Raw genomic sequence first — 27,027 nt, forward strand, 5'->3', positions numbered from 1 at the left:
ATTGCAAGTGCTGCAAGATTTAATTGAAGAGGCCAACTCATGGAAAGGTGAAAAAGCAGTCAGCTAAAAGACAGGATAATTGGAAGCATGATTTTATCAGTAATCCAAGGTAGGAGAGGAGACAGACAGAATGGGGTCAACCTTTGACAAGCTAGAAAGAAACACCCGAAGTCCTGGTTCCCCAAACCCACAGCCCAAGTCCCATTGCCAGAAACCTGTGGGTGGGAATTCCCTCCCTTGAGGCTGGCCAGGAAAAAGGTGTTGCAATGGTATCTTGTTCACCCTTCGTGACTCTCAGATAAACACTGATGCCAGCTGCATCAGGGGTAGGAACATGTAAATGTGCCTGTATCACTCCAGGAATGATTCCAGTCCCCAAACCAGTTTTATTGCTTTCACTTACTGCCTGAGCCAAGAAACCTTGCAGACCTAAGTCAAGCCAGTTTAAGGAGGATCAGATCTCATTTAGGTTGCTTGGGATTATATAGAGAACCAGGGGGGGAAAAAAAGCCAACCCCTAAATATTTAGTGTTCTGAATCCAGGAGAAGTTGGCTTAGAAAATAAACTCTTGACTTCAGTTGACTTAAACTGAATGAAAGTAGTAAACTGAACAAAACCTTACTTGATGTGTGGTCATAATTTCCTCATTCAGGATATTTCTGTGAAATACTTTCCCAGACTATGTCTATGTGATTAAAATTGGTGTTACTCTTGATTTACTGCACTCATCTGTGCTAAAGGGCTGTGCTATAAAAATAATGCAATGTAAAAATGCTGCTCTGAGTAGATGTGGATTTCCTTCCTATGGTTGGTATTGCTATAGCAACATTTCCCTCCAAACCATGACTGTAATTACAAAAGTTGCCATTGGTCTTATATGTAGTAAATTATATCTGTATTTAGCAATGAACTCCTAATGTTAAGTTAAATAAATACCTGCTTTTTCTATTCATCCCTCACCAAGCCTCAATTTTCAACAAAATAATTTTATTTTAGGAGTTCAGTTTTCCAGTAAGTTGTCTTTAGATGTGAACACAGTTTTTCAGTTTCTGGATTTCAGATGTTTATTGTAGCTGAATTTAAGCATCAGTGTTCACTGTGCCAGTTTTACTGGAAAGATTCTTGTTAGGAATGTCTCTGCCTCTGCTGGATGTATTGGGGGGATAATTACGACCTAATATAGATCTCAGAGGAGGCATACAAAAAAAGGAAATTATTTACATGTGGAGTATCTTGATAATATATTTCAAACAGAAGATGTTCCTGATAAACATTTCTTGTGTAAGTCACATTATTCATGTAATAGGAATATGTCTATGTTCATACTTCTGTTTCCAGTCTAGAAGTAGGAGCAGCAATCAGAAATAAGGGCATGCACAGCAAGGGGTGCCCAAGGAGACAGGATGGGAAGGTCTGTACCTATCTTCTTGGGTATGCTGCCTGAAAGTGAACTGTGTTTGACTGGAGCCAGCAAATCTCATTGTTAGACTACATGCATAAACCCACAAGCCCTTGGGAATTAGAATATACAAACCTGATTCTGGTTAAACCCCGTACATTATGCAAGAGCATTTGTGAAATGAACTTAAGAACTGCAGAATGACAGCAGCCAAGGTAAGAGTGCAATCAATCACGTGTAATCATACTTTGCTCAAGAAGCGGAGGGGTCATTGTTATGAAAACAAAAGCATAAATCAGTTTCAATACCTTGGATATGATCTGCTCTTTATTCTCTGAGCAGCCCAACTGGGAATTCTGAACTGAGTTTGCAGTTACATAGCTTTGAAATAAATTGTAGCTTTACCTGGATTTCTTGGTTCTGTTTGTCTTGTAGTAAGTGGCTTGTTCATTTTAAGTTCTGCGTTGTGCTTCGACTTTAGACTGGGTTTTGAGAGATTCAGGGCTCTTGAGGTGTGGTATAAATACAGTTTACTGCAGGGCCTTTGTCTCCATGGAACAAGTGAGAAGTGTTTTTGGGCCCCTTGTACCAAAGTCATGGTATTAATATGATCCCGCCCTTTTTGTTTTTCAGTGAGTTCTGAGAACAGGCTCATCTCTACCTCAGGCTGTAACTTGGTTGCCCCTCTCCTGAAATTGCCTGTGCAGAAGAGCCCTGCTAATACCTCTCTTTGGGTGGTTGGTGTCCTAAACTGAAAGGAATGAAGAGACTGTTGTTATGCCATAAAAATATGCAGGGTAGAGGTAAAAACACTTGTGTTGCTGGAGAGAAGGAGAGGGAGTGAAGGGTATGGCTAAAGGTTTATCATCAGGGAGCATCACATTGCACAGATGATTTTTTTGAACCTAGACACGTTTAAAACAAAGCTGGTTGATGTGTGACTACTGTCATCACCCTGTGTGGGCATCCAGGAGTTATTGGAAACACACCAGTGCCTCTAAATCTTGTAGTTAAGCTGGTTACAAGCTACTTAACCCAGGAGTCAGCATGAACTTTATACATACAACAAACATACAGTCTGTTCTGGTTTTGGAATGCTGTTCCTAGTGGAAATTTTATATGAACACCAGCATGAGATTACGAAGTATAACATGGTGTTTGTAGGCAAAACTTTTTCTGTGCAAAGGGGTTCCAAAGGCTGTGAGCCACTTCTGGCACAGGCCTGTTGAGTCTCATGCTTCACATGTAAGATTCAGTCCATTGGCCTCTCTTCTCTAAAATTCTGTGTTTGTGGATGGTTTCTCCCTGGCTCCAAGCTGCTGCTGATGGTGAATTGGCCAGGTTGGGGAGGCACCATTACACAGGACAAGCCAGGTTTTGCGTCCCAGCCAAGCCTACCTGTGAGATGTGGGGCATGGAATGCTCACTTTCTTCATGACCTGGAAGTAACATGTGCCCTCAAGACGCTGATCTGTCACATCTTTCTGCTATGCTAGTGTGGAGTCTGTCTTTCCCATTGGTGCTGGAATAAGCTGGATGGTGTCATTTAATATTTTGGTGTTATTTTTAGATTATTATTATTACAGATTAGATCTGCAGTGGAAGTCCAGCAGAATGTGCATTGGTTTATGAAGATTTTGGTTTACTTTTGTTTACTTTTTTCATGATTAAAAAAGGTGTTTAAGTAAACTGGAGTTGCAGACGACTTGGTAACCAGCAGAAGCCTTTTTTTGTGCATTGGTGCAGGATAACTTAGGGGAACAAAAAAGTGTCAGGGTTTGTTCTGATTTCCTACTAGGCAATACATTATTTGTAACCTTAATATCATGACTACAGCAGCTTTCTTTTTAAGGCTTAGCTGGTACTTCAAAAGATAGGGCTCTATATATAAGTTTTGCTCTGCTCACCACGTTTCTTGGTCATGAATTCTGACCTTGTCAAGTGGATTGTTTTCATAACTGCTAAGCAACAGCAAAAACCCAAACCACAAGGCATTACCAGAGCAGCAGTCTGCATTTCTGTGGCGTCCTGCCATGGGATGGAGTCATGCTGCAAGTGCAACCAACTGCAGAAACACAGTTTGGCCAAGTTTGAAGGCAAAGCTTTCTCTAGTTTTCTGTGTTATGCCATCTTACTAAATCTCCTAATTGTGAAGGCATTCAGTTTTTATGAACCAGAGTAATTCAAAGGCTCAGTAAAGGGGCTGTACTGTCCTACATGGTAGTTACTTGGGTAGATCTAACGCCTCAAAACTGCCTTGTGTATCCTCCAAATGCCAGAGGGTATTAGTTCCTGTATGCTGCAGACTGAAAGGGAAATGCATTATAATGCTGAATGTAAGTTTATTAAATGACTCAAGTAAATGGTTTTCATTCAGGTATTAGGCTTGTCAACTGTATTAGTTTAGGGGTTTTTAAAGTTGTTGAAAATGCTTCATTTTCCTGCTAAAAAGTGTTATCAAATGCTGCGTACATACAACTGGGCAGTGAAGTGTCACTTTTCTTTTTAAATTTGCCCACTGTAAATTTAGTTTTGTTTAATGAAGCCTATAAACTGAGCAGATGAGTTGGCTGTGCGTAACCTTGGAACCCTTCCTCTGTGCTTGACTCATAGACATTTTGATTTAGCTTCAGGGATGATTCTCCTTAGATTCTGTTATCCTCAAATGGCACTAGTTTTGCCAAGCTTGCCTACTTAGGAAACATAAATCATGTCCTCAAAAACCATGAGAAAGCACTGAGTGAGAAAACAATCAGACAAATGAGCAAATCTATTTGAATTCATGAGCTTTAGTCTTCTCTCTGCAGTAATTGAGGCTAGAAGAGCAGAATTCACATGTAATCAGAGAGTCCAGAAGCCGGCTGTTCAACAAAAATATTACTGCAAGTATTGTTCTGGTATTGCTAAGGATGGGAATACTGTAATATGGGCATAGTCTGTAACAGATTTTAGCCACAGTTAAAACCAATATATGATGTGTTGAATGATGTCTACTGGTTCTTCCATATTCAACTTTTTTCCATAAGCTGTCAATTCATTTTGCTTACAGGCAGGGCAGTGTTTCTTTCTTTTACTTAGTTGAAGGCATAAGCCACTGAAATCACATAGGGGTTTATTTATGGCAAAAATTGTTGTGCTATGGGTACAAAACTTGCCAGAAAATGTAGCTGTTTTAATCTTCTCCATTCTTCTTGATGCGAAATATAAACACAGCTCACCCAAAAAGATCATGACAAGGTTTAGTTGAACTCTGTGTAGTTCTCCTTTTGATCTTTCTGGTTTGTTTGGTTTAGGGACATTTAAGCACCTTGTTTCCTTTGGGCACAGTGTGCTTTGCATCGATGGTGTCAGCTCAAAGCTTTTACCAGAATACCAAATTTTTGGTGATATGCAGTCCAGTTGCTCCCTAGACTTTGGGTGCTTGTATGTTAGAAGTAGAAAGGGATGAGGACTGGCTCATGCATGAGCAAGAATTTTAATTTATCAGTCATCTTACAACCCCTTGTTTTCCTCAGTTTTCATTTTGAGTTTGTCTTTTGATGTTGCTGAAGATAGAAAGGGAAATACAACAAGTTTTCCCTCAGCCTCATGTGGCAATCATCTGTAAACTTCAGATTTTAGTAGTATATGTCCAAAGAGTTCAGCAAATTTTGTCTGGGTAGTTAGCATTTCAAACGAGATTAACTTTATGTGGCTTTATGTGTGGGTTTGTGGGCACTGTGCAGTTTTATTATCTAATAAACACCATTTAACTGCTGGTGATTTAACCTTAATTAATGTTACAGCTCCTGGAATTGTGTTTCAACACAGTCATCGTGAACTTAAGTTAAGATCTAGCAGTCCTATACATAAGCATCTCCTAAGGGGTTTGTTTGGTTGGTTTTTGTTCTCTTGAGTAGGGAATGTTTATTGTCTCTGTTCCCAGGACTTCCACGTCTAATAGGTAGCATTTTGATTTACAAAACAATTCACTTGCATTTGAATTTTCATTAAAAGCATCGTGGAGGGTAATGGTTTTTAGTTGCAAATTTGGACAGGCGTGTAGTGCTGTAATCTTTCTTTTGACTATTTGCCACAGCCCAAGTGAAATGAAATATTTTGGAACATCTTAATTTTGCTGTCTGACAAATTTCCTCTAAGTGAAAGCAGATGGGTGTTCTTCAGGAGGAAGGGAAAGGAAACATGGCATGCACAACAACAACAACAACCCAGTGAGTGTCTGTCTTTTCATGCAGACTTGTGCAGGTACTTAAAGTCTGTATCTGATAGTGAAGTGAAAAGATCTGAAGTTCACTTAAGGTGTGATTCTCATAGGAGTTAAAGACAGTGTTGTGTTCTATTTATTAATATTTTTCAGCATCTTGGGCTTTTGGATATTTTTTCTGTGATTTGAATTCAGCTGAAGTCCTGTTATCCAAACAGGTACATATAGTCCTAAACCTCTTTGAAGTGGTAACCTTTTAGAACATTATAAGCTGTTTCCAGTTGAAAGAAACACTTCACATGCTGTCCTGAACCCGAACACTTTCCAAATTCATGGATTTAATGAGGTCAGCCTGTCTTATTCTTTACTATGTTATGGCATGCATTATGTCCTTGTAATTCTCTTACGAGCTCATTCATTATGAAACTCTTAACAATGATTTTTCGAATGAGGCCAATAAAATTAAGCCCATTTGTAATTTAAGAAATGTAGTCAAGCAAACAGAGTATGTTCCAAAAATGAGTGTTACGAAATTTCTCTGTAATTGTTTTGAAGAGGTTTCCTAACAACAGATTCATTTATGTAATGTTTTTTTAAACTCTTTATGCTCATAGAAAGCTTAAAAAATTATGCTCTAGCATGAATTCTAGATGTAAGAAATTCAGATTCATTGTTTCTTTTAAAAGAAATTAGTTCAGAAAATAGTACTTGAAGTGAAAAGCCATCCTGACAGTTAAGGAGCATTTACAGCAGGTGTAGGTAACATCACCTGTCTTATAGATTATTGTGGTCTGCCCAGAAATAATTAAAGGACATGCACTCCTAGGAGAAAGAAGGTAAAGCCAAGCTGACTTAGGGATGCTACAATTCTGGTGCAGCAGCTGTGGGAATTCAGTACTACTCAGAACATGGACCACCAAGGGCTTTATTCCCATATAAATGGCCTTATTTCCTCATCTTCTACTCATAAGAGCTTTTAATAGTGCTGAGCTTACGACTTCATGATGCACTTGGAAAAATCCTTGCACTTCATGCCCCAAGGCCTTCACCAGCCTGCCTGAGAGAAGCTTGCTGCTGCTCACCCCTTTGCTTCTGCAGGGATCTTCCAGTGGAAACAGAGTTAACCTGATGATATTTTTCTGGTTAGGTTTGGTTTTACTCTTAAGAAGTGGCATGTTCTTTGTTATGTAGGGTATGGCATGCTTGAATTACTTACAGGACTTGATTTGGTAGTTGGCAGATTTGGAAGACTTCTCAAAAAACCATTAATTTAGATGATGTATAAATGCATAATTTCTTTTCCTGTAATTGTGGTCAACAGTGTGCTTAAATAAAACCACAAAACAAAACCTACGTTTCACTCCAGGAGGGGTGATACACATTGCACCCTAAAGTACAGAAAACAGTGTCATTAATTACAAAATTAGGTATCTTGGGGAGTCTTCGGTGAACCATTGAATCTCCTCTCGAGTTGTGGCTATACTAAGTGCTGCTCACTTGTCCTTGCTAATTTGCAATTAAATCTAATTTTGGATGTGGTTGGCTTTTTGGTTGTTTATAGGGGTTTTTTTCCCCTTGCTAAGCAGTATATTAAAGTAAAATCTCTTTTATCCCAGTCATGCTGAACATGCTTCAGTGTGATCTGAGTCAGACAAATACTTGACAACCAAGAGGAATTTTTGCTCCATGCTTGTGGGGCTGCTAAACTTTGGGTGCCACCGACCACATTGTGGAATGGTGTTAAAAGAAACCAGTTTCCACTGAGCATTTCCCTCTGAGGCCGAAGTTCTCACTGTGAGAAGATGCCTTCCAGTTGTGCCCTAAAAATCCTACCAGAGCACAAGTGGCTCTTCTCCTAAGCCACTGCAGATCTTTGCAGCTATTTCTGGATACTGCTCTGAGATGAGAGGAGCTGGGCGGGTCGAGAGCATCAGTTGCGCTCCTGTCAGCAGCGTCTTCTGTGGCTGGGTGCTGGAAGCTGAGCCTCAACCCAAAGTGGTTGGCAGGAAGCAGAGCAGCTTGTGGGGAGCTGCCTATGCCAAGAAGTGATTCTTTCTTTTGAGGTTTGGCTGGGGATGCAGCTCCTGGAGGGCAGTACTGCCAACACGGCGAATACTGAGCTGCTATTCAAAGCCGAACAGCTGATAAAAATGGGGGATGAGAGCGCAGCCCTCTGCAAAATCCATGTGCTTAACTCTCAAAGCTGTTTTTGAGAAGATAAGAAAACAGAGACTGAAGCTGCCACTTCCACTAAGCTGTATGTCTGTATCTTTTAGAAGTAAACCTTCACTAGACTGTAATAGGCCCACAAGACCTGATAAATGTGCATTTGAAAATTGGAAAGGGCAGTACCATCTCCATGATTCCTAACTGGCTTTTGAGCTGAGCACTCCTGTATCATTTCTTTGATTCATGAGAACAGCTAAAACCTAATAACATTATGGAACATAGTCCTCTCTCTAACAGGCTTCCTTTCAGACAACTCAGAAGTTTTTTAAAGCTACTGTTAAAAATTCATTTCACAAGTCAGGCTCTGAATAGAGATGGAAAAGTTAGGAATTTGTATTTTGCTAATTCTGAGTGGAGCTGTGAAGAAGGAAAAATTCCTTGGGAAAGTAAATTTTCAGGCTTGCTTGAGAATATATTAACTTGGTTTGTCATGCTGTCTTTCTGATTTTTAACTCTGAACTGTTTCTGAATTTATGAACATCAGATAATTTTTTTGTCCTGCATTTCATCTGACCAAGACCTGCTCCCTGTAAGTGCCAGAGAGAATCAAAACAACCACCTTGTCACTGTTATTCAAAATTGTGTCTTTGAAACTGTTTTGACACTTGGCCAGGCATCCAGGCACTGGGTTTCACAGCCTCAGCCAATCCATTTACATATATGGCAAAAGGAGATCTGATAATCAGATCTAGTTGGAAAAATTCCAATAAAACAACTTTTGCAAATGTTGTGCTCTGGGACATTTCTGCCTGCCTCTGAAGGATCTGCAGCATCCCAACACTGCTGCTCTGTGGGCAGTGCCTGGCCCAGGACAGTAGGCTGTTTGTCATGGAGAGGGAAAGGGATAAAACCCTGGGAGCCACAGCTCGTGGGAGGCTGTGACCTCAAGCCCTCAAGGTTCTCTGGAGCAGACAGCTGTGAGGGTCATTCCTGAGGATCCTTGACCTGTGTATTAAGATATTTGTGGTTTTTTTGTGGGAAGGGCATAGTGTCAAAAGCTGAAATAACAGGTTTTACAATCATTTAAGAAGTTTTTGTGGTTATTGTTGTCCTTTTTAAAATTATTTAAAAGGATTTTGGGGGTTGTTTTACTCCTGGTACAGTGTGTTAGTCTTCCTGGAAGGGTACTGCAGCCAAGAGCTGCTGGGTGTTTCCTACATCTTGCTGTGAATATACAGTAGCATCTTTGAATACCAATACTGATAAAAATAGTAATTACAAATAATTTAAGAAGTTCCTAGGAATTACTGACTATCCACCTACAGCAGCACAGTAGTGCTGCAAACTTGAGTAGAGAATCTGGAGTCCCCAACACAGGGAGGACATGGACCTGTTGGTGCAAGTCCAGAGGTGGAACCAAGGTGACCAGAGGGATGGAGCAGCTCTGTTGTGAGGAAAGGCTGAGAGAATTGGGATTGTTGTGTGTGGAGAAGAGAAGGCTTTGGGGTGACCTCAGTGTGGCCTTGCAGTGTCTGAAGGGAGCCCACAGGAAAGATGGAGAGAGACTCTTGACAAGGGCCTGGAGTGACAGGACAAGGGGCAGTGGCTTCACACTGACAGAGAGGAGGGTTAGACTGGATATTGGGAAGAAATTCTTCCCTGTGAGGGTGGGGAGGCCCTGGCACAGGTTGCCCAGAGCAGCTGTGGCTGCCTCATCCCTGGCAGTGTTCAGGCCAGGTTGGATGGGGCTCTGAGCAACCTGGGTTAGTGGAAGGTGTCCCTGCCCATGGCAGGGGGATGGAATGAGATGAGCTTTAAGGTCTCTTCCAACCCAAACCATTCTGTGAGTTTATGACCATACAGTGTGTATGTGTCCTGCATGTAAGATAAATACCTCTTTCCTGATTTGTCTAACATCTGTAAGAGGATGGAAGGTGGGGTTTTTTTCCATCCCTGCCATGGCACTAACCTTTTTTTTTTAAACTCTAAAGGTTTTTGTCTCAGTTGAACAGTTGTTCAAATTAATGATCTTTGGAATTAGGGGTAAATGTACTGCTTAACCACCGTGCAGTCATGACTCTGTGTGCAGCCTGACTTACTACGTTTGTCTTCTTTCACACATACTGCTTTGTCTTTCTTTTTAAAAATCCTGATAAAACTTTAATTGTCCCATTATCCTTCCACATGTTTTGCTGTCTAGCAGGTCTCAGGGATGGCAATATACTTGCTGCAAAGTCAAAGATTAATCAGCTAGGAAAGTTGTATACACATTTTTTCATTTGGGTTTGTTCCATATTTTTATATGTCATGTGTTTCATGAAACATTTTATTTATTTATTTAGGGGTTATCTTGTTAGTACTGGTAAGCGTAAGAAAAGATGATGATGAATGCCTTCTTTTGCCATCTTTTGAAGAATTTTCACCACAGAAAAGGAAAGAAGAGAAGGAATATCTTACTTTTTTTCTTGTATTCAAGTATTAGGCAGTAAGAACTGTCTTGGCTTCTACCAGACATGGTATTTTACCTTTCTGGTGGAAGGCAGTAGTTCTTAATGTGTATGCAGCATCCTAGCATGACGGGCTCAAAGAAAAGTACACCCCATGTGGCAACAGGAACACCACAGGAACTTCATCTTGTGTCTCAGTGGTGCTAATATATCGAGGTTGTTGTGACTTCTCTATCAGAGAGCCTAAAAAGCTAACTGTGTTTATATTTATTGGTAGCTGTTTGTTTGGCTTTCTGGGGGGTTTTTCTTTCATCTTGAACTCTGTTTGATTTTATGTTTTTCTTTAAACTGTGTATCTAAAAATACAGAAAAATTAGAGTATTTTCTTTTTTTATTTATTACTAAATGCTGGCGTGAAAGCTTCAAGGGGTGAGGCTAGTTTAGATAAGAGTATGTAGGAGTGGTAACGTGAGAGCAATCTTGAATTACAGCATCAAACCTAAGGGCAAAGACATGGAAAATTCAAATTAGTACCAGGACTTGTCATCTTCTCAATTTACTGACTGTTTTATGTGTTTCATATTGCCCCAAGCTAGGATGATGTGGAAAACAGCAGAAGGTACCAGCATCTATAAAATCTTCAGCTTGGGACCTGATGTTCTGGGCCTTCCAGTCTGAGCACCTGGTGTGGTACACAGTATAAACCCCTTCCTTTCCCAAGCAGTAAATTGAGGGAATTGGCATAAGCAGTGTTTCTGAACCTTTTTTGATTTGTGGAAATTAAAATATATTTGTGGAAATTACAATATATTACCTGTATTACAATATATTTCTCTCTGTCTGTTCTACCTGCAGTGATTCAGAGACTCCCATAGGAGTCTTTGTGTGTGTGGCCACAGTCAGGGACCTGGATCAGTGGCAGGAAATCAAAGATGTCAGGAAAATATAATAGAGTTTGTTACCTGCTAATTTGATAGTGTCAGGCTGAGAACATCTTTATTGTAAACTATGCAAAGAGTGATTTCCAGCAGAGAAAACTGAGCAGCTTCTCCTTTCCTGGCTCTCCTTCCTTCAAAGCCACTGATTTTGCAGGTCAGATGCTACTACCTGGAGTTTTATTATCATTCACGTGCAGTATGTGCAGCTACCAAGTCCCCTTGCTGGAGATGGTAAGAATTCAACTGTTTCTGTCACCTATCCTGTCTGCCCACCAGCAGGAAGGGAAAAGGAGTGAGGGCTTTTTAAACTTGAGAGAAAAACTAAGTTCCTTTTCCATAGTAGCTGGAAAGATGAAAACTAAAAAGCAGCCAGACAGGGACAGCTGGAGGCATTTGCTCAATGCTGTTTAAAGATGTTTCATAGAAATACCATGGAAGAGTGGGAAGCTTAATTAGAAGTTCTTAACAAGTCCTAAATCTTTCTTAAAAATAGCTCTTAATTTGGCTTCCTATAAGCATTTCAAGGTATCTGAGAAATGGCAGGAATCCTGCTGCGATTGGCTTTTTATGTAATGCCACATTTTCCATAAATAAGATCTACAGAAAGTTTTTCGTTTGCTTCCCCCTCCACTCCAATATCCTAAAATAAGCAGAGGACGATATATTGTAGATTGCTAGTTTGTGCCTCTTTTTAAATTTTTGAACAGCAAATATTAGAACAGATTCTTCATTTCTATGCATGTTTTCCTACTAGCAAAAGAAGATTACAAATACATGCATGAAATTTAGAGGTATGCTTCTTTTTTTTTTCCCCAGGTAGCTTATTATAAAAGCTCATGAGATCCTGTGTCACGCTGGGTGCGTCAGGTACACATAATTAATTACAAAACTGCCACACATAAATTATTGTTCCTGCCATACTGTGTTGAGCTAATTGGGATATATTTTCTTCCAGATATGCATACTTTCACTGTCAAAACTTCTTCCTTCCAGGTACTGCTTTAAACAGTTGGGCTTTTTTGGTCAAGAGCTGTTTTGTTGCTTTATGCTGGTGCAGACTTAAATGAGGAGTTCTGGGCCCATGGCTGCGATTTAGCTATGTCAATTGGAAAATGGGGTTTTCTGTAGCTTTCTGAACCAAGCAGATAAACTTTCTGAAATAGATTAACAGAATGAAAAACACTGTTTCTCTGATAAAAACCAGGTTGGTTTTTTTCTGCCAGCCCTGATGTCGCCTCCTTGTTTTTTAGATTTGCATGGATTCTTAGACTGAGAATTGCACCTTTTCACACCTAGGAGGGATAGTTTTGCTCCTATAAATGTACCTATAAGGAAATTGCAGTCTTAAATCACACAGAGGAAATTACCTGATTCACCGTTATCTCTATTTGTTAGGCACTGAAGCCCAAATACCTACAGAATGCCAACCTGTAGGAATACCAAGGAGAACTTCTTAAATCACTGATAAAATTAGTAGCACCAAAGTTGGAACTGTAAGTTGTTCCTCTTTCTTCCAAGGAAGAGCTACAAGTTAAAGGTCCTCACTGGGAAAAAGTACATTTATGTTTAACGAACTTTGTGTGCACTTAGTTTACATTTTTCCTGTTGTTTTCTTTGTCCTTTTTTTCTTAAAATATCAGTAGATATGTGTTAGTATAAAAACCTCTGCCTGCTGACTCTTTTTCTTCTTGCTTTCCAACCTGATCAATCTAGTAGTAAGACTGTAATTAAAAATTAAGTTTGTAGGGGCTGTAAAGTGGGAAGGGCTATGCCTCTTGTATCAGAGATCTGTAATATATTCTTCCACCCTTTTTTTCCTCCTGATGTCAGGCAACAGCAATAACAAAGCCTTCATAATAAACCCTTCATCTTGTCATCCTCCGCCCTTGTTAAGATCTGATTATTAAGGTTCTTTTGAAATTCTTCTGCCCAAATTAAGGTGCAAACGAGACCATATGCCAGTGGCAATAGTAAGGGCTTTATTTGATGAGAGGGAGAGCGAGAGAGAGCGAGAGAGAGAGAGAGAAGAAGATAAAGAAATAGAAAATAGGTGGGGAGGACAGAAAGAGAGTGAAGGAAAATATAAATATCACCACTCCATGGATCCCAATGATGTTCTGTTGATCCTCTCCAGCTGGTCTTCTTGGTGGTGAAGGTCCCCCCAAAAAGCATAGAATCCCATGGCTTAATATACCCTCGAGCCAGGTGGAAATGTCCAGGCATGTCCCCCTGGGGGAGGGGGGCAGTCTCCTACAGCAGACTGGGGATCTGTTGCATCCGGTGGTGCAAAACCTCTGGGGAGCACTTTGGAGGGCTGTGACTCCCCCTCAGCTGTCTCTCATGTGAAAGTCCCGTGGCCTGTGGGATTGGGGGGTTCCACAGCTGGGCTGGTTTGTGTAACTGGAGGATGGGTGTTTACTGCCTCTCACCAGAGGTTATGCAATGCCCTCAAAACCTCCTCCCACCCCAAACTCAGCCGGGGACCATCAAAGCTGGTGGCATTGGCCTTTTGTGGATGCATACCTTTCCCTCAGCCTGAGATGACTGAACAATGCATTTCCCTTTATCTAACCAACAGTTTGACTTTCAGTCCAAAGTCCCAGTCTTCAGGGAAGCTTCTTTGGTTGTAGCTTCTTTATAATGAGCAAAACTTTATATCAGTGTTTGAGGCATGAAGCATTTTCAGTCTCTGACAGCCCTTCTGTAGGAATCACTGGTTGCTATGCATGCTCTTACCACTCTATGGCTTTATCAGCTGCTATCATCACAGCCATTATATCAGCCTCAAAATGGTAATCTGCATCTTTGATGTTGTACTGGTTGCTTATGTTTTCCATGGTACAGTGCCTTCCTTTTGCCAAGTGAATTCTGCAGTAGAATAGAGCTTGGTAGAATAGGTGAAGGTAACAGCTGTTCTTGAGGCAAGAGCCCCAAGGCAGCTCTTGAATAGGAGCCACAATCCTTGTATGATGCAGGGGTTTGTTATCTTGCTTTTCCATGAAGAGAGAAAGTGATCTAGATGTAGCTGTCACAAAGAAACTGCTCATCCTTGCACACCAGCCAGACAAGGATGTCTTCACTGGGCAGTGCACTATAAACTACATTACAAAGATGCTGATGCATGGATTCAGTCCACCTTGGGATTGCTTGGGAAAAAAAAAAATTACCTTTCCGTCTATCCACATTCTGTGGGTGCAGCAGCACACACCCATGATAAGGCAAAGTTCCTAACATAATTTGGGGCCCTTGTGAAACACGGGAGGATGCAACAAATACTGCAAGATAGGTGCAGGCCAAACAAGTTACATGAACTGCAGGTGAGCTCTGGAGCACTCCCTGTACCTCTCTGGGACTTTTGAGGGCAGTGTCACAATCATTCCCTTGCTCATGTAATGTGAAGGTTTCAACCATGTTTGTGTCAAAGGTGTGATGGCATGGGGAAGCAATGCAACCAGGGAACCTGCTTCCAGCAGCCCCTTTTTCCTGCAGCTTCCTGGGGAAACACTGCTTTTGTTACCAAATCTCGGTTGTGGAGTCCTGTATGCCAAGTGAGGAAAACTATTGGGAGAACTGTATTATTCTGAGGGTCTCTAGCCAGCCATCTGCTCTGCTCAGCAGATGCTTCCCAGATGTTGGATATGGAATCATAGAATCCCAGAATGGTTTCAGCTGGAAGGGACCTTAAAGATCATCTTGTTCCAATCCCCTGCCGTGGGCAGGGGCACCTTCCACTAGACCAGGTTCTCCAAGCCCCACGAACATGGCCTTGAACATTTCCAGGGACAGAGCAGCTTCTCTTGACAACCTGTTCCAGGGCCTCACCACCTTCACAGGGAAGAATTTTTTCTTAATATCCAATATAAAACTCTTCTCTGTCAATTTGAAGCCATTCCCCCTTGTCCTGTCACTCCAGGCCCTTGTCAAGAGTCTCTCTCCATCTTTTCCTGTGGGCTCCTTCAGGTACCAGAAGCCTCCACTGAGGTCACCCCAAAGCCTTCCCTTCTCCAGGCTGAAAAATCCCAATTCTCCCAGCCTTTCCTCATAGGAGGCTAAGAGAATTTGAATAATATAACAGTTGGGAGCAGATAGTTCATCTTTCAACAGCCCTGTCAGTGAAAGATACATGAAAAATGAGTTTCTTCTGCGGCATGTGCAGTCACGGGCTGCAGTGTAAAAGGCAAAATGAGTGTCTGTAGATAGGTACCTGTAGCACTTCATCTTGTTCCAGTGAAGGGAAATCTTGTCCTTCTTTTCTCTGATTATTTATGTGCAGCAGGAAATGTCACTGAGGCTGTATTAATAATACTTAAGAATAATATTTTTGAAATCAAGAGGGTTTTTAAAATTATTACTAAAATGGTTGCATCCTTGGAGTCTCCATGGTCTTAAACTAGAGTTGAAGGCACATATGTAATATAAGCATGTTATTCCAAGAAACTAAAGTAGCAGAAGCAATAGTATCATTTCTAAATTTCCCATTGGTTAAAGGAATGTTTAATTGACATAGGACATACAGAAAGGGAGAGTCCTGCTCTTGATAGCATTTTGCAAAGATTGCAGAAAATAGCACATTTATTGAGTGTCCTCCACCTTGTTACACCACAACACATGCGCTGGCAGGTAAGAAAAGCCTGGAGATAAATGAAGAGGCTGCATTCCTTTGTGGATTGGGAGGGAGAAGCTAGAGCCCGAGCAGTTACTCCACGTTTTGGTTTTTCACACCCATCTGGCGAGGGGGAGGAGGTAGCACATTGCAACTCAGATGCTGAAAACATTTCTATCCCTCATTCTGGGCCAGCTTCCGCAGTTCTGCTCCTGAATTTTGTCTGCGCGTGCAGGTGGGAGCTGGGCAGAACAAAAAGAAACTCCTTATACAAGTTCTCCTTCTCTTTTTCCTTTCCTAAGCAAGAATTAGTTGGTTTTCTACAATACTTTGAAACGTAAAATAAAACAAATCATCTCTGGGCATATTACACTGGTGAAGGTGCAGTTGTTGGATAAGGATTATTTGCCAATAGAATTCAGTGCTATCTCTGAAAAATCAGAGAGCAAAAATCACTGGTCTGTGAATTTGAGGAGGAAAACTGTTCTGGTTAAACTGTCCAGGTTGTCAACCCACCTTCCCCCAAGTGATAAACTGAAGTGATAATACTTAAAGCAAAGCTGTTTCACTTTTTAAATTTTGAAATAAAAGAGTTACTGTTCTCTGTCCTTTTGAAAATCCACTCATCACCCTGGAGTACTAAACCTATGACATACATATATGTCATATTATATATGACATATAATTAAGATAGTTTTGAGAATATTTGTTCATTTTACAGAGATTGCAGTGACAGTTTAGGTGCTTTTCTGTCTTGGTTTTGCAAGTGAGATTGTGACTCTCTAAGATCTTCTCTGGTTTGCTTCTCAGTTTCTGCTCGAGGAGCAGATACCAAGCCTTGTGGGAGCATCATGTGTTGGGCTGTCTTCCTTCCACACCAGGACAATGCTGTGGCTGCTCGAGTAAACACATTTGCCCAGGTTTTGCATTAAATCAAGCCTGTAGACCTGACTCATCCTAGCAGGTAATAAGGAGCACCAGTTCTGTTCTTTGGTCAGTCCTGGAAAAATTCTCACCTTAGGAGAGCTTCCTATATAGCCAGCCAGCTCCTTTTGAAACAGTCCTGAGCCTCAGGGCTGGAAACACGTTTGTCAGCCAGCTGGGAGTGGGAGCATATGTCTCACTTCCTGCACCTCAGTGATGTTTCATTACAGAGTGCCTTCCTGCATCACAGATGCCTCCCTGCTCCTACACTCTTTTTTCTTGCAAAACTTCATCTCCCTCTCACTTCTGCTTGGGATTCCTCCTGCTCTGTTGTTAGGAGAGCACTGGTTCCTGTTAAAGGAACCAATCTAGGAGGAAGGTCCTAGGTCAGTTTCAGTGAAGTATTAGTTTGCAATGGGTACAAAGCTCGTTAATCTCTGTAGCCAAAAGCAGATCAGACACAATAGCTGAGATACCTGTTTCCAGGTGGGTCAAGTTGGGGAGAGCCCTCAGGATGAGAGCTGACCTGTAATGACAAGCTTTACTTCCCCTTGTCACCGTGCCCTTGATAATACAGTAAATAGACATTATCTTAGGCTTAACACACTAACACTGCTCACACTGCTGCCAACTGGAATGCAGCCTTTAGGATGGGAAAACTCCCCCTAAGTATATATTCCAGAAATGAAATAAACCTTCTACCTTTTATTTTGTTATGAGAAAATCACCAAAATTCTAACAGATTTATCTAAAAATATCATAAACTTTGAAAAAGGAAATGACAGGTTTTCCAAAACCCTTCAAGTATCAGCACTGAGTAAAACTCAATTGTTTGGCAATTTCTTATAATACTAATGCTATGGATTTGATCTTTTCTCCTGGTTGCATTTCTCCTAACCAAGCTGCATTTGTTCTCCTTGGGAGAATCTTATGTTGCTGTCCCATTGCCATGGTACCCATGTGGAAAGACTTCTAGTAGGCAGAATTTACTCCTGTAGTCACACACTCTTCCTCATCAGAACATTGATTCAAATAAAGTTGTGACAAAGCAAAAAGAAGTATTGTTATTTAAACTTTCTCTGAATTGCTGACAAAATCTGTTCTGACAATGCAAAGAGGAGAAAACACACACCACCCCCTCCCCCCCTCTTATTGGCTTGGCAAGTTCCTGGCAGAATCTGACAAGTTTTGGGGTGTTTTTTTGGTGTGTGTTAGTGGGTTTTTGAGCTGTCCTCACAGAACTCTGCTCTTTGGTGTTGCTGGTGCATAGGTCAAGCTGACAATCAACAGGTAGGCACAGGAAAAGGCAGAGGCATGAATTCTGATTTGAAACCTTCATCCTGTAACAGCTTCATCTAGTCAAAATGCGGTTTGACTGATTAAAAATTAAGAGTCTTCCTGGTGAGGAAGAGGAATTGTCTCCCTGTTGCAAAGACCCATTGCCCTGAATGTAAAATGGTCAAAATACGAAGGTACTGCCCACAGCTCTGAAGTCTTTTGCAGCCCTAAACATTCACATTTGTGTTTTCCCTTTCAAATCACATAGGGTTCTTCTTCACGCAGATCCAAAATGACTGCCCCAGCATTCAACTCCACTGCTCCGCTTGACTTCGGGCAAGCAGCGGGATCAGTTTGCTCCAAGCCTATTACTTTTGCTGGGTGAGGTGCTGCCTTTCCCTTCTTCAAGGAGATTGCTGTTAGATGGAGATGTTAAAAGAAAGAGGGCCAAGAGGTTGTGTTAGCTAAGGGCACGTGTGTGCTGCGCCTCGTCTGGCAGCGCCGTGGCACCGTGTGAGCTGAGAGCTTCAAAGGGACATCCAAAGTGTCAGCTGGCACATGGCTTAAACAAGCAGTGTTAATTAATTGAGGAACAGTGCTGTCTGGAGTGGATTTTAGCGCTCCTGGTGCTGGAAGCAGCTTGATCACAGTTAGACCAGGTTATCCCTGCAGTCCTCTGCTGCTGCAGGGTAATTTCAGGATGTTCTCCCCTTGGCTGGTGGTTTGGATGCTAAAAGTGAAAGGGTTTGGTAAACACATCTCTGTCTGTTCTGCTTTGGTCAGTGTATCATGTCTTTAGAGCACTAACAATGTTGGGATTGCCTTTGAGCATTTTTGTTGTGTTGTGGGAAGAAGGGATTGTTTTTTTGATTTGGTCTGTTGTTTTCTTACACTGCTGTTTTGTTTTTTTATTAGTAAAAACAAAGGATCTGGTTTTTGTGTGTGACAGAAGAGCATTGTGTGAAGAATGCTATTAAGGATGGTAGTTGCCTTTTATTGTTTTGAAAACAAACATGCCCCTCCTCTCTAGCTGCAATCTGCTGATTCAGTTGAAGAAGCAAGGTCAGTTTTTATCTCTCTTTGTTCCTTTCTTCCTATAATCTAGAAATACTTTAGAATATTCATTGTTCAGTGCCAGAGAGCTTTGTGCTTTCCTTCTTAGCTCTGCAGTCATCCAGGACTCCTGCGTGCTTCCTGCTGCTTCGGCTCCACACCCCACCACATTTTGAGCTGAAGCAGATAAAAAAAGCCTGATAGCTGGGAGAGAAGGAGGAAGGTTACAGGTATCTAGTCAGAAGAGGCAGGAATGCCAGCAGCAAGGGGACAGATTGAATTAATTTGTATTTGTGTGAAAGATTTTAAAACTGGCCAGTGGCCCAATGGTGGACATGACGGTCACTCCCATGCAGTGACACGGGACTTGCCTTACCCTGCTCTGGGAGGGACCGCAGAGATTCACTGCAGAGAATGGCAGCAATTCAGTCATTTTTGGTGACCTCAGATTTCTGAAGAGTGCAGCTGGTGCTCGGCAAAACAAGTGCATCCTCTGACAGGAAGAGTCAAAGACGTGCGTGGAGGGAAGGCCACTGTCCCCTGGACCAAGGGGGGAGATGAAGGTGTTACCTTCTTCTCTTGATGAAGAGAAGGAGGTAATGCCTTCCATACCACATAGCTGTCTTGGGCAACAAAGATTTCAATTCCTTTCCCAATTAGATGACTGTTGCAATTGAAAACAGGCAAATCCACGCCTTTTTTTTCCAGCCTATTATGAAAAAATGAGGAGGTGTTTCTGATGGTGATAGGATGGTCAGGTGGCTTGGAGATACAGCCTGAATCCTTGGTTCTGTTGGAAGGAGCTGTCCTTCACCAGTGTCTGCATTGGTGACAGGATTTGGGGCGTTTTGTGTATTTTACCATCCGTTAATCTCGGGAGGGGACTGGGAAAGAAAGCATCGCTGATATTTGCAGTTACAGCTGAGAATTGCCAATGAGCAGCTGTAAAATAAGAACAATTTTCCCTCATGAACTTCCTGGTCGTTTGCAGCTTTGGTGGCAGGTGACGGATGGCAGTGTAGCTGTTAGGGCAGCCAGACAGACGAGCAAATGGGGAAAGCCGCCTGCCGGAACAGACGTTCCTTTGCACAAACAAGTTTGGAAAGATCCTCTGACTGGAGTGTATAACTAGATCACCGTGTTTAATGGCTCTGACTTTCATGTCAGAGAAATCAATAATTTTGAGAATGGAAAACTTCTTAAAGTTACTTTTACTGTTGTTCTAATTTAATCAATTAGAAATACAAAAAGCACCCTACTATGAAATAATTAAAAGTGACAGGCCTGTCATAGGATTTTATTCTATTTCTGTCTCTTTCAAGATACAGCAAGAAGATTATTTTAATGAAGTAATGAGTATTTTACTTTGTAGTGATGTTTGGAATAGAAAAGTTCAATGAAAGATTGAGAATATATGCTCAAGTGAAATTGAAATGATAAATATTGCACCATTATGAAATAAGTCAATTTTTAAGCTTTCCAACCTTTGATGTATTTCTTTAAAAGCTGATTTTTTTTTGTCTCTGAAAGTAGTTGTAAAGGCAGTACCTCACTAGCTTGAACATGCTGTTGCCACCCGAACCCCTGCAGTGAATTCTAACTCCAGCTGTCATCCTCTGCATCCCACGGGTGTCTGTGTGTGGGTTTAACCTCTGCTGATGTGCATGTCTATTGCTCTCTTTGAATGTGCTTGCTAAACACCTGGCCTGTGGAGGAGTTCCTTTGTTTTCTTAGGAATGAGCACAGAACTTTGTAATTTCTGTTGCTGCCTTTGGTAGATGCTAAGCTTGAGAGCAGAGGAGCAAGGTCCAAAGGATTTACTTAAGGATTAAATATTTATATTGTATCAGGTTTTTCAAAGAGCTCCCTACTTAACTGTTCCCATATAAAACAATAAACGAACCTGGCCTTAAAGAAAACATGTTCTCTTAACACTGCCAAAGATTAAAACCAGTATTTTTAGTATATACGTATATACTTGGTGACAGAGAAAAAGCCTGGCTCCTCAGCATGTGTGAAGACAGTCTGAGGCTTGTACAGGTTCTGCCAGTGGTTATCCAGCAAATTTTATTTCTAAATAGATGCCTTTCTGACTTGTGAATTAGAGGAACTGTAAGTCTAGGCTTGGATTAGTTGGACTGATTGACTCAGAACTGTTCCTAGGCCTGCCTGGAGCTTAGCTCTGGGTGGAGTTTGGTGCCTCCAGAGCAGCTTCACTGACAGTAAACGTCAGGCTTTTCAACCTTCTTGAGCTTCCAGGTGAATGCTGTTAACCACCCTTATTTTCTGTCTGTTATGTGTCTCCTCAGCATGTATCCTGTGTTCCCCACCCTTCCATGCTTCCTGCCCCTCCCTGGCTTTAATGCAGTATCAGTGCTTAATTCTGCACAGTGCAGCAAGCTTCCCTTCCCAATGCCCAGCCAAATTCATCCCATCACCCCTCACTGAAGAGAGAGGCAGCCTAAGAACAGATTTGATGGTGCGTGAGGGATTTGAAGGAAACATCACTCTGGCGTTACTGTGCTTTAATATTATTTTTAAGATGTACGGATTTTTCTTTTGCCACTCTTAAGCTGGGTGAAATCTGTGTACCAGCTCTCTGGGAGTAGCAACAGCCAAGAAGCCGGAGGTAAGGGCTTTTTTTGATGGCTTTAAGTGTGCCTTAACCAGGACAGGTGAGGAAGTCCTGTTTCAGATGATAGTGATGAAGTGTAGGTTGCACTTTAACAGTGATTTCTGTTGTTACCTTTCTAAATTAACTGTGGTTTTGGAGAAAGAATGGACAAACCAGTTCACACTGTGTGCAGCTGCACTGGCAATTTTGGCTGCTTCAGTTTTGGAGTTGGAAGAAGGTGTTTACACAAGTCTCAGCCTCTACAGCTACAGAATTGTCATACCTAATAGTGGAAAGTCATGAGTCTTATTATCATCCTCTTCCATTTTTCTGCCTCCAAAGAGATCTAACACTTTTAGAAGCTGTGTGCTTAGTGATGTCCTTTGAGCTTATTAAGTTTGCAGGACGGGCTCTTTTAAGTGGTCATTCTGGTACAATTAGAAAATCAGTATTTCGAGTGCACAGAAAAATGCTTTTTTTTCTGAAGACCCCTCAGAGGTCAGTGCCTTTACTTGTCCTCCCTTAACCCACGAGCTCCTTTTAGTACTCAGCAAGCTCTGGCTGCACTTGTAGTCACCCTCTCTTTTCCTCTCTGCTCACCATGTGGCCTCCTGCACTCTGTTCACAAGTTCCCTGGAGGACACAGCTGGTGTGTTAAACTGTCTGCTTGGTTAACAATGCCTTGTCCTCTGCTTCTCACTCCAGATTTGTTCCTCCTTCAGTTTTCTCTGGAATCCCTCCTTAGAACCATAGAATTGTAGAATATCCGAAGTTGGAAGGGACCCACAAGGATCATTCAGTCCAGCTCCTGGCTCTGCACAGACACCCCAGCAATCCCACCCTGTGCATCCCTGAGAGCGGTGTCCAAACACTCCTGGAGCTCTGGCAGCCTTGGGGCCGTGCCCATTCCCCGGGGAGCCTGTTCAGTGCCCCAGCACCCTCTGGGGGAAGAACCTTTTCTTGATACCCAACCTAAACCTCCCTGACACAGCTCCAGCCTGCAGGATGCAGTCTGATTTTTATTAATTGCCACAGCAACTTTACTCAACAATTGCTCAGCATCTTCAGCAACTCCAACCACTGCTTTCAGTTTCTCTATTTGAGCAGCTAAAAACAAGGTTTTTCTCATAGCTGGGCAGCAACTAAAATTGTTTTGCATATGGTTTGCTAGAAGTTTCTTGCCTTACAGTGTTCCTGTTATGTCAGAGGGAATGCACCCAAACCCAGGTGCATCCACATTCCAGCCTGAATTACTAAGCACTGAATGAACACTGTAGAAGAACGAAATCCACCAGAGTGGATTTTTTCTGCTCCTTTTTTCCCCCCATGTGATTTCTGACTGTCTCCTTTGATCAGAGTTCTTACTCTTTTATTAGATTAAGCAATCTAAATAAAATACAACACTATTTCTCTACCTTACAGTGATGCAGTGAGCTGGAAACTGCTGTGTATGGCTTGGATTAGAAAAGAATAAAAGGCAGGAGAAGTTAGTAAAAATCATAAAGCTTTTTTGGGTTTGACTTTGTGGAACGTTGTCCAGAAAGAGTGCAATGACTAGAAATAGAGTCCAGTTGTTGTTGGGTGTATTGTTGTTGGGTCTAGTCTACCAGAGGCCATTCTTGAACTAAAAGCCCTATCATGAAGTTAAATTAATTATTATAGTGCATATTGTAATAAATACTGCCAGCTGCCTTGCACCTTTAACAGTTCTGAAAGTAGATGGACGTACTGTCCCTTATTCCTTAACTGTGCTTTTATGTAGGAAAGTCAGAGGATGAAAATCAAAAGCTGCAGGGTGATATGAAATAACTTTCTTAGCAGCAAAGATGCATTTTGTACATTTTAAAGTAAATTAATTCAAATCTACTATAGCTATTCAGGCAGCTATATTATGGTACAATTTCTCTGCAGTCTTTTACAGAGAACCCAAGAATTCTGAGTTTTAGCTATGCAGGTTTCCCACTTCACAGGGCTTTTAAATATTGCGTGTTTTCTGGTTTGATTTCATGAAGAAAAGTAAAAAAAGGCTAGATCAGGCGGATTACCCAGGAAGCAGCATTGCCTTGAAAGTCCTTTACAGCTGCTTCTGGGAATGCTCCAGGGAAGCAGCAGTTCCTCTATATTTATTTTAAAAGTGAAATATTTCAGAGCTAAGGGAAAAAGCACTCAGGAGAGGGAAAGAGATCTGCAGAGGAGGAGAAAAAAGCCCAGAGCAGCATGAGTGTGATGGAAAGACAGAGAATGATCGAGACAAGTAATATTTCACAAAACAAAGACAAAATTTATTTTTATTTATCTTTTGGTGGTCAGGAAAATATTTTCCCTTAAAGAACTTTTCAAAACACCCTCTCAAAAACCAATTTGCTAACCAATGCCTTTTTATTTTTGTTTTGTTGACACACCAGAATATCTTCAATTAAACAGTCTTTTCTTTATATGGTATGTATTTGAAACTCTCATTCATCTCTTATCTAGGTGCTGATTTATTTCTTACTTTGTGTACTCTTTCCTTTTCACTTTTTGGCCCTTTTGGGGCTAGTGTCAGTAACAGTAAAGTAGTATTACATAGTCACTCTGCTCTTGCATTTGAGACCTCAGAGCTAAGGGCCAAATACTTCTTGCTCCTCATGTTTTCAGTGGGCAGAGAGAGGAGTGTCCAACAAGGAGAGTCGGAGTCTCTTTCCATTGTTTTTTTGCTGTCTTTTTTTTCTTTTTTTTTTTTTTGTATTTTGGGCTCTCCCCATTACTGACTTTGAGTGACAGCAGCAGCCAGAAGGAAGAGCACTTGGCTGTGCATGGGAAAGAGCCACTTCTCATCCTGGCTTCCCACAGAAACCTTCATGGAAGTATCACTGGAGTGGTAAGGTTACATTTGAGGTTTTCATTCTGATAAAACAGCACTTCAAAAAGATGTAAAAGTCTGCTCCCAGGGTGAAAGGAATAGAACAAACCAGCTCACAGGCTGTGGCTTCCAGAGAGCAGAGACAAAGCCTTTTTTTCTGAATCAGTCTCCCTGCTCGGACACTCTCTGGTTTTAGTCATTCAGTAGCTATTTGGAGGCTTTCCCAATGCTGGAAAGATAAAAATACTTGGTTTTGGTTGTCATTAAGCAGGCAGTGTTCCCTTGATGAAAAGGAATTGTTTTCTGGGGAGCAGGTTGAAGCAGGAGACTGAGACATCTCAGGAAAGCCTTTCTGGCCAAAATAATTATTGGGCTTCATGGGAAGTAATCTACTGTTCAAAACCAGGAATTGTCATACTCAGAATCTAGATGTTCGATTAGTACACCAAAAAAACCACTATAAAGAAGTTGCATAACTCCATGAAACTCAGTGGTCTTGTAAGTACTTTTTATTTCTTTCTGGATAGAGTTCTTTATATAGCTTGGAAAAATTAGCTACATGGAAAAATTAGCTGTATTTGTGTGTCTGTAATGTCTAAGTTGCTTTTGCCTAAGCTACAGGATGATTTGTATTGAGTTTTGATTAATTTTTTTTCATCATCTTCATTAGTGCTAATGAAGGCTGTTTTTAAGGCCTGTATTTGGGGATATTTGCCAGAGGCCAGCACATCATTTATAGCAAGCAAAACTAAATGCCAGCCCAACAAAGAAACTGAAGTTCAGCTCTCCTTTCCCCTTTTATGTGTTTGTTTTCTTCTTCCTTGTCTTTTTCAAAGGAAAAATGCCATGAAATGTGGTTACAATCAGAGTAATATGAAACACAAAATTACAGAAATACAGAATGGTTCATCTTCCACCTCTGGAAATTTCTTTCTTCTTGCCCATCCTGAAGATGGTCTCGACCTTTGCCTTTTATCATCCATGGGTCTGTTCTCAGTCTCCATGGTGTTCCCAAAAGACCAGATTGTTTACTTGCAGTGACATCAGCAAATTCATTCAGGCCCCTTGGGTGCTTCCCATCCAGTGCCACACTCCATCTTCCTGTACCAGGGGTACCACTTTGCTGCCTCAGATTCCTCTATGAGACACAGGCACCTGAGAGGTCTTGAGCCCAGACTTGCAGATTCATATTTTCTACACAGATGTAGCAGAAATTAAGAGAATTTCCTCTACTGAAGTTACAGTTTCTGTCCAAATACCTGTGAATGGACATCAGGACTTAGGTAATTTTGCAAGAAAACAAAGAAGTGATGGAACCCCGGTTTTCTCGCATCTCATGCATCAGTGTTTGGCATTTTTGCAAATAATGACTTATTCCCCTCAAACTGGGCAAAACCAGTTGTTACTTCATCAGATTTTTTCAAGGGTCTCATTATACTGTAGTATGATAAGTGATTTGCCGCAGTGCATAAGCAAAGGGGAGCAGAAGGTAAAATTGAGAAAAAACAAAAGAATGATAATTAGAAAAAGAAGACCTATTTCAAGTACTTTCACATACTGTATAAAAATACACAATTTTAAATACACTTCCATGTGGAGTTGATCTAAAGCAGCTTGAAAAACGGAGAGTTTCATTTGACCTTTAGGTTGCAGGAAACCTGAAGTGGTTTTAAAAAGCTCGTGAAGTTTTGGTTGGTTGTTTTTTGGTTTTTTTTTCACTTCCAAGGTGAAGACTTTTACCTTAATCTCTCTTTGCAGTTCTGACTGCTTTTCCTTCTATGATTGTGCTATGCCAGGAGAGTGCAGTGCCTGGAGCATGTTCTGCCCTAGGATTCTCCAGCCTCTGTAACTCGTGATGCCCCACTGACAGAATGAGCAGTGGATTTTATGAGCAATCTAAAACAATTTTTACTTTCTGCACAGGCACTCCAAGGAAATTAGGCGTTCACAGAGGGTAATAAAATGAAGTCCACCATTTGTGGCATGATGGTGAGAAGGAGGGAGGAGGAGGGCTGAGAAAAAGGCAGATGCTGCTCTGTGGTAAACGGGCAGGAGAAGCCTCCAAGCTGCTGAAACATGAAATGGAGATGAACCCAATAAAGTTTCATGTATTTAGACAAAGGTGTTGTGATGCTTCCCTGTGACGGAGGACTGTCATTCCGTACCTCATCTCGCTCTGATAACAGTCAGCAAATCAGAGAGAGCTTTTAAAGAACAGCTTCTAAACAAAATGATTTGACTGGGAAAGATATATGAGGAACAGTTTAATAGTAGAAGGCATAGCAAGCACTGATTGAGAAGAAATGAGGAGGAGGAATAACTAGAGCTGATTTAAAACTTGGCATTTCCTTCCCTCAGGGAATTCTCCTAACTTCAGCATTCATCTTTATGTTGGACAGGAGTAAAAAATATAAATTGTATTTTCTGTGCTGAGATGGAGGATTATGAAAATTTTGGTTTTGAAAAGGGTGGTAAGGGGGTTTTTTTAGAAGACCAACTTGACATTTTGTCTTCCCCCACCACTTTGAATGAGTCCTGGGAATGGCAATTCAGAG

General features: G+C 41.3%; 1 protein-coding gene across 3 annotated transcripts in view; it reads left to right on the forward strand.

The window, feature by feature from the left end:
* FAR2 (fatty acyl-CoA reductase 2) overlaps positions 1-27,027 on the forward strand; it is a 123,517-nt gene that overhangs the window by 14,614 nt on the left and 81,876 nt on the right. Inside the window, exon 1 of one of the 3 annotated variants that reach the window (XM_048300995.1) lies at positions 18,895-19,025. The exons of the other annotated variants lie outside the window; for them this stretch is intronic. The gene's annotated coding sequence lies outside the window, so the exon portion shown is untranslated. Of the gene's footprint in view, positions 1-18,894; positions 19,026-27,027 lie in introns of those variants that run through there. 3 annotated transcript variants of the gene reach the window in all.

This window comes from Corvus hawaiiensis, chromosome 4, assembly GCF_020740725.1.
Source record: "Corvus hawaiiensis isolate bCorHaw1 chromosome 4, bCorHaw1.pri.cur, whole genome shotgun sequence".
NCBI classification, from domain to species: domain Eukaryota; kingdom Metazoa; phylum Chordata; class Aves; order Passeriformes; family Corvidae; genus Corvus; species Corvus hawaiiensis.